Source organism: Tachypleus tridentatus, chromosome 13, assembly GCF_004210375.1.
Source record: "Tachypleus tridentatus isolate NWPU-2018 chromosome 13, ASM421037v1, whole genome shotgun sequence".
Lineage (NCBI taxonomy): Eukaryota > Metazoa > Arthropoda > Merostomata > Xiphosura > Limulidae > Tachypleus > Tachypleus tridentatus.
Window position 1 is genome coordinate 49,156,870 of NC_134837.1, and position 12,926 is coordinate 49,169,795.

Sequence of the window (12,926 nt, forward strand, 5' to 3'; positions counted from 1 at the left end):
TATCCTTGAGCCAGAAAAAATCAGCTTGCAAAGATGTCAAGCTAATCAAGCTTAAGCAAGATGTGAAAATATCGACTTAGAACATACAGCTGAATTATCAATAACATATTCAGTACTAGACCGAATGTAAAACTCAGTATTGTCTGTAAGTTTGTAAAACTTGTATATAAACCATCATTTGTTATAACTATTAGTAATAATCGTTATTGTAAACTGTATTATTTTTGTTAGTATATTAAAATATATTTGTGTTAAAAAGAAAACTGTTAGCAAATATCATACATTTAATGTATATTAATATTTAATCAACAACGAAATTAAACTTAAAATTTTCAGCTATTTTAAATACTAACACGTAACATAATAAATCGGAGAGTCGTCCAAGATAAATTATAATACGTAACACACGACGTTCTTATGAATCAAAGAAAAAAATATTTATACTGTTTGTTTTTCATAAAAGCATTGAAATTATACCTTCGATTTATATCAAAATATGTCAACTTGAATATAATTGTATGTTTCGCATCATATAAGTGGTTTCATTGGTGCTACTAATACGTTACATTATCACAAATTTGAGACTAGAAATCTAGAAATTGGCATTGGGATCTACTGCAAGAATGTACACACGCAAAATTATCAATAATATTGCCATATCTGTAGTAATAACATATAATGTATGTTACCAGGCTTCATTCTTGAAGATCGGGCTTGCAATAACATTACACAAATAATATTTCAACTAGGTAACGCTGACAATAATTGTTCTTTTGGTTTCGTAACTAAAACTACTTTATGTATTTTATACTCACTCAAATTAGCGTTAATCATTTCGCAGTTTTACAGTTTTGGTATTTTACTAAAAAATCTGTGAAACACCTCTTTATCCTACACGATTCTGAACATGAAAAGAAATAAATTAAATTACTTAATACATATTTATGAAATTCTAGAAAAAATCATATTAACAACAAATATTCACGTGTAATATGAATAAATAAATAAATAAGATAATTCTAAATACAAATGTGAAAATTAGTAAATATTGTACGTAAAAAGTAATCCGACTTGAGGACAATACCATTCATGATATCGGACGGAAAATTAACATTTTAGAAACATTACGTTAATTTTTACCAATACAAACAAACTAGCTAAATCACATTTTACGTTTCTCAACCACAGTTTTGTAAAATTTGATGTTTTAATGTTGTCAATTTTAGAGCAAAACCATATTGAGGTCATCTGCTGTGTCCCACGCGAGAACTTGAATCCCTGATTGTAGGACTGTAAGTCCATAAAGTTACCGTTGACCCACTATAACACGTGTTTTTACGAAATCAAACATTTTTTTTAAATTAAAATTTAAATCATGTTTACTATGATTTCCTAATGCATAACAATAACTTTTTCTTTAAGTGGTCATCGTAACAGTTTTTCATGCGAATAAAACTAGAACTATTTGTCACAATTGAATAAAATATCACAATTTGAAGTACTTTACTTTTCGATATTCAAGAACTTCAATATCAGAATAATTTTCTCTTCTCTGTGTTTTCTGGGTAAACAGGTCTATGAGAGAACACGTGAATTCTAAAAATAAAAAATTCTAATCTAAACTTTGGATTGGAATAGCTTAATTTAACTTTTGTATTTTCCCAATAAACGTTATATATTTAGACTCGCTAATAACAGTAAAATGAGGAAAGCAATTCTGAATATGATAAATAAATTCCATAATACATGTGAAATAATGAGAATGAACAAATTTAACGAAGCAAACACAATCTTTATGATGAAAGAGAAAAAGAAAAAGCCTAGTGTATATGCTTGTGCGCACAAAAAAGGCAATCGCTTCTACTAGGTTGTGATTAGATTCAGGACTTCATTCTCTTAGGGTAGAACTCTGTTGAACTTCGCTAGCTAGCCTCTAAATAGAACTACACTTGTTGATCTTCAGGTAAAAGTTGAATTAAGAAAGCATGTCTGAATTCAATAGGTAAGTTTATCTGCTTCATCCTGTTGACAGTGCTATCTTCTGACCTTTGTTTTCTCACAACAGTGGTCAGCTGTAATGTACAGACAGTGTCGATTCGGCCATCAAAGGATATTACAATTGCGAGTTGTTGTTTTTTTCAGTCTGAATAATATATGTTACTACAGTATTCTCTTGGGAAGAATAAACATTATCTACTATGGTGAACAAGCAAGCTAAACGACTTTTGGGATCACATGTTTATGCTAAAACTGCATAAAAATCACATAACTGGATTTTTTTAAATTCCTATATATTTAAAGCAGGAAGAAAGCATGATGTGCATATATATCACACAACTTTTTTTTCCGGTAACTTATACAACTACTGACAAAAATATTATACTTTGATAAAATAAGTTGGTTTATTTTGAATTTCGCGCAAAGCTACACGAGGGCTATCTGCGCAAGCGGTCCCTAATATAGCAGTGTAAGATTAAAAGGAAAGCAGATAGTCATCACCAGCCACCGCCAAATCTTGGGCTACTCTTTTGCTAACGAATAATGGGTTTGACCGTCACATTATAACGTTCCCACAGCTGAAAGGGTGAGCATGTTTAGTGTGATGGGGATTCAAACCCATAACTCTCGGATTAGTAGTCGAGTGCCTTAACCACCTGGCCATGACGAGCCTAGATAAAATAGATAGCAACATGCGAAGTACTTTTGTGCTAATATATTGCTTTAAAAGGAGTGTAATTCTGTATTGTTCTAATTAGATGATTAATTTTTAACTGTTTTATTTATTATTTTGATAATGTTTTTATAAATAAGACAGTTAATGTAACTGTGTAATTTCTTATCACTCTTTTTGTGTTTGTTATTAACATGTGCTTGGGAAAGATTTTTATATACTGTTTATCAGTATACGTTTTCTGAAAGAATCCTTCAAGGTTAGCTGTATAGAACATCAGTGATGGTGTTTTGTGTTAAAAGGTGCCGTGCACTTCCTCTAGTTCACCTAATACAATACTTCTCTTGACTCGCTTAGTATAAAATGAGCAGTCCTTAGTTTCTAGAAGAAGAAAAAGAAGAATCCCTGATGATAGGTGAGAGGAATTTTGAGTTTTGGAACATAACAATTTAAATACCATTTAGGATTATGCTAAGGGAACTGATTTATTTTATAAGGTCAATAAGATATCTTTTATCATTCACTTCCTATTAAAACAAATTATCTACATAGATCAGGTTTATAAGTTAATCTAATAATTATCGTATATAATTTAATACACTTATAATGCAATCAAAGTAAACTTAACATTAATTACAGCCTGTTTGCCGGCATTAAAAAATCCAAAATAGATTCTGGATCTCAGATTCGGCAGACATTATGCACTGAGTGTGAGGAATAACGAAGTAATGCGGTTTTTCACATAGTTTGCAGATCATAAAACTATTTATTTTTATCACTGGTTTCAGAAGAAACACATGGAAAGTAAGCTTCGTTTTGTTTCTGCATTCTTGCCAACTCAACCAGAAGACTACAGAAAGTTGAGTTCCATATATTAGAAATATTTTGAACATACAAATCAGTAAGTCACGTAACAACTACAACCAACATAAAATTGTTGTAGAAGAAAAGTGTCAAAAGTAAATGTGATGTCATGGAAAACTGACTGTTTTTGGGAAGGGTATGTAACAACCCTTTCCCACACAAAGTATTCACATACTTATATTATAATAATATGTTTAGATCTGGAAGTTAAAATTTAAGATGAGGATATCCTCTGTACTTAATGGTATTGAAAGAAACCTACAACAAGCTGTACTCTAGCCCTGGTAAACAGTATCTTGTAACAGAGACGGATCCAAGAAAACAAAGGTCAGCCACAGACAACAGTACATATTTTGGAAAAGCAACGCAAGTAATGTGTACACAGGTTATTTCCGAAACATATCCATTCAACCGTTGCAACACTTAAAGCAGCTGGGATATAAAATATGTATTAATATTATTCAACACAAAGGCATGTCAGTCAAGTCGTCAGTTCTATCACCTACGGATTTCTGTGTGATCAGATTGTTGAATTCGGTACTGGGAAGCCGTGGAATACAAAGAGGCGTGCTTTTGACATTATGACCTTACTATAGAGCCTTTTGCAATGAAAGTTGTGCTGTGAAGTTATTGTCAAGATGTGCAGTTATCAAAAAGAATACACTCATTCGTAGCGAAATGAACTATAATTAAATAGATAACGAGGCTCCAAAGCCATTTTAATATAGCGCATTCAGCCTCTGCAGATATATATATATATATTTCGTTGTTTCATGGGCAACAGCTAACATAAATAGTCTCCCAGTTTTACGTCCTCATCTAAAATGTTCGTGAACAAAGACAGTTGACTTACCAGTTAAAACTAGATAATATAAGTCCACTTTACATCCTAGTATTAAAATGTATACACTGGACTTCACGGTATTGTACTTTTCAAATTTTCACATGCATCAGATGAAGTTAGTGCTAAGTTAGCAATGCTAACTTTACAAATGTTGTAACATTCCGTATAACGGTAAGTTCTGAAGGTTGAATTTAACAAATTATCTTTGGTTTCAGCAGCATCATGTCTTCCTACCAAACTTTGCTCTTCTACACATTGCTCAAATTAAGGTTCCCGCTTGGAAAGATGCATATTTTTTGCTTCTCGTTGTTGGTATTTATGGTTCCTTTGTATTCTAAAGTGAGCTTTAGATGAAATAGATTCAAGTAATTTGAATGCTTTCAAAGCTCACTGAACTCATGATTCACGGTTTTTGATATAATGTTTTTTTTTACTAAATACAATAATATAAACCTCTATAGATTTGTATTTAAACTATAATATTTGTGATTTGTAACGAATAAGCCACTATTTAAACTATAAACATAACAGAGCACATTCAGCATTAGAGGGTGGGGCGGAGGTGGAGTGTCTATTTTTTAATTATGGATCTTTTGTTTTATATCAAGAATTGAAACGATTCGTATTTATTTTACTGAAACTTGTAAAACGAAAGTATTCAAAACTTAAGAGAGTAAAAATAAAGACCGGTTTATATTATATTACAGTAATAATCTGCTGGTCTGTAAACGTCTTCTATAAGTATTTTTAAAATAAAAAAAATTTCAGAAGATAGTGGACCTTTTAAACTTTTTAGAATATTTGAATGATTGTTCGACCCATCTTCCCTGGGTACGTCGCTGTATAAATATTGTAAAAATACGTCAGTGATATCCTATTGAGAAGTAACATGAACATTCATCGACATATTTGACAAAGTGCATTAAATGGAAGAATCCAGATGAGAAAAAAAATAATAACCATATTCTCGAATCACGTTTCTCAACGTACCATCCAACGGTAAGTCGTCCGATTTCCAAGGTTAAAATCTGGAGTGCAATTCGTCTCAGTGGACACACTAGATAACTTTGCTATCAAAAACACCTACAAACACACACTCTTCGCGTACCATGTTCATCGATTAATTGTATATCAGCAACTTAGATGTAATGTTACTCAAATAGTAAATTAATCTGTGTCACCAGTTTCTGAAATTATTTTTGTGTTAACAATAATATATGATAAAAATCTGTAACTGTAATGAAAATTTTAGCTACCTTAAAAGTTATCAATGTAGTTAATTAGATAACTGAACTATTATGATTACATAAATAATACAAAAATGTTTCTCTTAAACATTTGTTTAAATCTTATAAATCTTACTCTAATAGACGTAAAGTGTATGTAACCAAAACTGCTGCGTCATCTTTTGAATTGCACCACAAACAAAAGTCCATAAAAATCACACTTCGGTATTCAAGATTCAGACAATGAGAAAAGAAACTTATATTCAACAACAATGTCGTTATCACAGAACACAATTTGAAATAAAAGTACCTTTTCACAACAAGAACTTTCATTGGAACTGTACGTGAGGGTTTGATAATATATAAGAACTTTCACTGAGACTGTACGTGAGGGTTTGATAATATATAAGAACTTTTACTGGGACTGTACGTGAGGGTTTGATAATATATAAGAACTTTCACTGGAACTGTACGTAAGGGTTTGATAATATATAAGAACTTTCACTGAGACTGTATGTGAGGGCTTGATAATATATAAGAACTTTCACTGGGACTGTACGTAAAGGTTTGATAATACATAAGAACTTTTACTGGGACTGTGCGTGAGGGTTTGATAATATATAAGAACTTTCACTGAGACTGTATGTAAGGGTTTGATAATATATAACAACTTTCACTGGGACTGTACGTAAGGGTTTGATAATATATAAGAACTTTCACTGGGACTGTACGTAAGGGTTTGATAATATATAAGAACTTTCACTGGGACTGTACGTAAAGGTTTGTAATATATAAGAACTTTTACTGGGACTGTACGTGAGGGTTTGATAATATATAAGAACTTTCACTGGGACTGTACGTGAGGGTTTGATAATATATAAGAACTTTCACTGAGATTGTATGTGAGGGCTTGATAATATATAAGAACTTTCACTGGGACTGTACGTGAGGGTTTGTAATATATAAGAACTTTTACTGGGACTGTACGTGAGGGTTTGATAATACATAAGAACTTTCACTGGGACTGCACGTAAAGGTTTGTAATATATAAGAACTTTTACTGGGACTGTACGTAAGGGTTTGATAATATATAAGAACTTTCACTGAGACTGTATGTAAGGGTTTGATAATATATAAGAACTTTCACTGAGACTGTATGTGAGGGCTTGATAATATATAAGAACTTTCACTGGGACTGTATGTAAAGGTTTGATAATACATAAGAACTTTTACTGGGACTGTGCGTGAGGGTTTGATAATATATAAGAACTTTCACTGAGACTGTATGTAAGGGTTTGATAATATATAAGAACTTTCACTGGGACTGTACGTAAGGGTTTGATAATATATAAGAACTTTCACTGGGACTGTACGTAAGGGTTTGATAATATATAAGAACTTTCACTGGGACTGTACGTAAAGGTTTGTAATATATAAGAACTTTTACTGGGACTGTACGTGAAGGTTTGATAATATATAAGAACTTTCACTGGGACTGTACGTGAGGGTTTGATAATATATAAGAACTTTCACTGAGATTGTATGTGAGGGCTTGATAATATATAAGAACTTTCACTGGGACTGTACGTGAGGGTTTGTAATATATAAGAACTTTTACTGGGACTGTACGTGAGGGTTTGATAATACATAAGAACTTTCACTGGGACTGCACGTAAAGGTTTGTAATATATAAGAACTTTTACTGGGACTGTACGTGAGGGTTTGATAATATATAAGAACTTTCACTGGGACTGTACGTGAGGGTTTGATAGTATATAAGAACATTCACTGGGACTGTACGTGAGGGTTTGATAATATCTTTATTGATGCCATTTTTAAATGCAGTTCTGAGAAACTGCAGCAGTTACAAAAAACTATTATTTTTTTTCCATGAACGGTATATTTTAATATATAAAATCAGTTTATATCACTGAAATTTATGAAAATTTGTAGCTCTGTACATTGAATCATTTCGTTGCAATGCGTTACGTATGACTGAAGAAGCATAATCTGAACACTTTTCTGGGGAGTTCTTTTAAGAGGCATGGCCAGGTAGTTAAGGCACTTGACTCATTATCCGAGAGTCGCGGGTTCGAATCCCCCTCACACCAAACATGCCCGCCCTTTCAGTTGCGAGGACGTTATAATGTGACGATCTATACCACTATGCGTTGGTAAAAGAGTAGCCCAAGAGTTGGCGGTGGGTGGTGATGACTAGCTGCCTTCCCTCGTCTTACACTGCTAAATTAGAGATGGCTAGCGCAGATAGCCCTCGTGTAGTTTTGCGTGAAATTCAAACCAATTTAGGATACAAAAATCCTCTGTCAGAAAATGTTTACTTTCCCTAAATTTTTAATGACTTATGCATGTTACGATTAATAATTACTAGCACAAACAGCCGCCCATAGAGCGATTTTTATGCTAGTAATAATGGACCTTAATAATTATTGAAACATCACATTTATAAATCTTGTTTTACACAATTTAATCATTCTGTTTATCAAAACAATTGTAAGCCTTATTAGCTTTCAGTATCATATTATTGTAGGATTTATAATTAATAAATTTTAACTTATTAAAATCTCTGTTACGTGAACAACATATCTTGAATTTGCAAAATACGTTCTCACACAGAACAAATGAAGAAAACTAGATAATTAATTATATATGCCCCCCAGGTAGGACAGCGGCAGGTTTACGGACTTACAATGCAAAAATTCAGGATTAGATTACTTATAATAAACACTGCAGATAGACCTTCGTGTACATATGCACCATAAAATCACTAAAAACGTTTACACGTATCTTTGGAATACATTTACCTATCCATTGTACCATGCAAACTATTTTTTGGCAGTTTTGTGACAAATAAACTTAACCTGAATTAATTTAGTTTGGTTTGTTTTGGAATTTCGCGCAAAGCTACACGAGGGCTATCTGCGCTAGCCGCTCCTAATTTTGAAGCGTAAAACTAAATGGAAGGCAGCTAGTCAAAACCACCCACCGCCATCTCTTGGGTTACTCTTTTACCAACAAATAGTGAGATTGACCATAACATTATAACGCCCCCACGGCTTAAAGGACGAGCATGTTTGGAGTTATAGAGGAATTAATTTGAAACTTTTCCTGGTAAAAAGGTTCACCATATTAAGCCGAGCCTACATGTGTAAATAATATTAAATATGCACTCGTCAAAACGATTGCAACTCGTTGCAATAAGTTGCGCATGACAAAACAGCACAACCCGAACAGTTTGCCCGTGCAGTTTTTTTTTCAGGACAAAAAAAATCCTCTTTCAGAAAATATTCACTTTCTCTAAGTATTTCGAACGAGGTATGCATGTTACGATTAGTAACTACTAGCACAAACAGCCGCTCATATTAAACCTACCTAACAATTACAGCAGTACCTTCTTCACAACAAGAACTCGACTTTCACTGAGACTGTAGTGAGGGTTTCATGATATCTTTAGTGGTGCCATTTTTGAATGTCGCACTGGGGTTATGTGGAACATTAAGGAATTTATTATTATAAATTATGTTAATACGTGTAAATGCATACTTAAAACATTATTAAGTAACATTTCGTCTGTACCTGAGACGTTGGTTACTTTTACTAATTCGTATTTGAACAGCAGTTTGTTTTCTTAGATAGGTTTCAAGCAATTGCTTGAGGGCCTAAAACTCTAAAATCTAGCTTTGCGCTTAACAACAAACAAATACAGTGTCAAGTTTTTTGTTGAACAACTCATAATTAGAAAATTACTTTCACAAGCAAGACCTGTGTATGAAATAATTAGAAACTAATTTTGCAAAAAAAAAATCCTGCATAAGAGATAATTAGAAATTAATTTGACAGAAAAATCCTATTATTATGTGTTTAGGACCATCTGTGTGTGTGTATTTGTCACATCGGGCTATCTGCCATATCCACTGAGGGAAGTTGAATTCCCTGATTTTAGCATTGTAAATCCGCACATTTATCACCGTACCAGCGATTGACAGTTTAAGACCACCCTACTATACAATAGGCTATCCACACTACGCCCATCTTAAGTATTAAATTCCGAATTTTAAAATTATAAGGCTGAAAGCTGAGCTATCCCGTATACAGTATGAGCTACACAGTATTGAACGTATCAGACTATATATTGGTTATGTGGAGCAATTACGTTGCGGGTTTGTCTTTAGAACCGCATTACTTTAAAAATGTTATTTACATATTTCGTATATCAGAATAAATATTTCAACTGTTCAGATTATAATAACGAAGATCCTGAAGTAGAATGCTGTAAAACATTTGTTTTTGTGATACAATTTTGTTGCGTTTACTCTTTTATATCTTTGTTAATGTTATGTTTATCGAGATGTTACTTTCTTATCTTAAGGGATTTTACTTGTTTTTTGAAAGCAACTGTGTTAATTAAACAAAGGTCTTCGAAACTTAATCCTCCAACTGGCTGGAAGTTTAGCCCACCAGTTGCACAGCAGTATGTCTATGGATTCACACTTTTAGAAGCCTGGTTTCAATACCTGATAGGCAGAGCACAGGTACCTCATTGTGTAGCTTTGTACTTAATTCCAAACAAACAAGTTCCAAGTTTCAGTTTTACTGATTCGTATTTGAGCAACAAATTTCTTCTTAGATAGACTTCAGACAATGCAACTGTTGTTATTGAAATTGGCAAATTATATAACAACAACAAAAAAACAAACAAATGATTCTAGTTAGAATAATGCTAATTTCCAAAAGATTATTTGGGAAGCTTTTTTGTTAAACTTAAATATGTTGTAACATATGAATCAGCAGTCTTTGATGTACCAAGTTCCGTAATTATTGAATGAGCAAGTCAATTATTTCGGCTATATGCCAGAAGAAAAAAATGTGTATAAGAACATTTCAGGATACGAAAAGGAAGCCAAACAGACAAATAAGTTGTCTGACGATCACACAAATATGGAAAAGGAAAACTTCAGAAAGAGTGAAAACAAAAGTTGTGGTGAGGTCATTCAAAGTACAACGTGAGTAGATTACACAATATTTGCAAAGTTCAAATGTTACCCGTGAATGGAAAATGTTAATCACAACTATACACTTTGAAAAAGTTAGACAATTATCAGATTTAATGGCCCCATTATAATTAGTTAAAAATAAACTTTCTACACGTTGTAGTGACTAGCAATGGAGAGAATGATAAAATCATAATATCTTAGAAAGTTGATATTCTCATAAGTGGATGTTGCCAACCGAAGTTATTCAGGCATATCTTGAAAAGTGAAGAAACACTGATAAATTATTTAAGAACAGGCAGTCTTCACTGATGCATAAGACAATAGCAATAAAAGCACAACAATGGTTAAAAAAAAAAGCTATTGCCGAGTGCAAATTGTTAGCATGTCTTCTGTTATAAAAGCTACACGATACATAATTAAAGGTAATACAGAAGTAATATTCTTCAACTGTTCGAGGAAAAAAAAAGCCAAATGCTTTGACAACAAAACAGTAATAAAAAAAGAAGCCTAATATCATAGTAATTTTTCCAAAACCTTTGTAATAATTTTGAAACTCCATTATTGAAGATTAGAAAAGACATTTTGGTGGTAACAACATGAAATATCTCCGATCAAATATATAAGAAAAATTCTATATTAAAATAAAAAGGTAGAAAATGCATGGTACTTGCATAACACACTCTTACTCATATGCCTACAAACATTTTAATTTACCGTAAATTGATGAACTCTAACTCAAAGATCGATAAGTTGGTCCAACCCAATACTGTTACATTAACACATGGACCTTGCAATTACGTTTCACTACAAATATTTATTTTAATGAATATAAGAGTAATTTCCAAACTTTTAAGCTAGTAATGTATCTAGCTTCGTCAGCATTGCATATTCTAAAAAAAGCAATTTAATTTTAAAAATATAAACTAAAGACAGATTAAAATCCATCTTTTTTTTCTTTTCAATAAATAACAATGTTGTTAAAAATTCTGATGAAATACATTAATAACTACTAAACGGAAATTTTCAGGGGCTAACGGCATACTAAATTAATATCTGTTCACACCTGAACATTTATTTCTCATGTAATATTTTCAAAATCTTAAAATTTAACAGCTGTACAATTACAAATACAATGGTTATATTCACTCAATTAGTTAATTTCAGAACTTCGCGTGAAATTGTACAAAGGCTATCTACATATGACCATTCCTAATTTTGAATTCGTAGATTTGTGGGAAGTTAACTAGTCAACAACGCCCTCTGCAAACCTTTGAGCTACTCGTCTGCTTAACTGGATACTCTAGAAAGCTAGTAACTGAACATGTTCGCCGTTTCAGCCGTGAGGAAGTTGTAAAATGATGGTCAATCTCACTATTCTTTTAAATTTGAAAAAGTAGCCCAAGAGTTGGTGGCAGATGATATTAACTTGTTACCTTCTTTCTTGTCTACCACTGTTAAATTCGGAACACCTAGCGCAGATATCCCCCGCAGTATTAGTTTGTTTGTTTTCTTTTCAATTTCGGGCAAAGCTACACGAAGGGCTATCTGCGCTAGCTTCTCTAATTTAGCAGTGTAAGCAGCTAGTCATCACCACCAACCGCCAACTCTTGGGCTACTCTTTTACCAACGAATAGTGGGATTGACCATCACATTATAGGGCCCCTCCGGCTGAAAGGGCGAGCATGTTTGGTGTGACGGGGATTCGAACCCGTGACCCTCAAATTACGGGTCGAGTGCCTTAACTACTTGGGTATGCCGGCCCTTCACCCCTGCAGTAGCTTTGCGCGAAATTCAAACCAAACCAAACCCAAAGCTTTAATGTTTTGTCATAAGTTATTTTATTGACCTCTCGACTGTGTAGTATTAATAATTAGCGATGAAGGTTTTGTCAAAAATACTAAGTTTTTACAAACACTTTGGATTTTAATGCTTCTTCTATGCTTTACTTGGAATCCTTCATTTTGAAAGCAGCTAAAGAACAGAACTGACATACAGATTTAAGATGGACATTGTAAACTTAATCAGATTCATTCACTATGATTTAAAAATGTGTATAGCAATCAATTCTTTTGGAATCCCATTTTTCTTTTCTGTTCTTATTTTGCAAGACACTATACGTGGCTATTAATAGGCAGAAGCCCTATTTTAATATTCTACTGGAATTGAAAACAAATTAATTAAACTTATTGTTTTCTATCCTTAACAATAATTAATAGACCATAACGTGTGTGTGTTTCTTATAGCAAAGCCACATTGGGCTATCTGCTGAGTCCACCGAGAGGAATCGAGCCCTTGCTCTTAGCGGAACC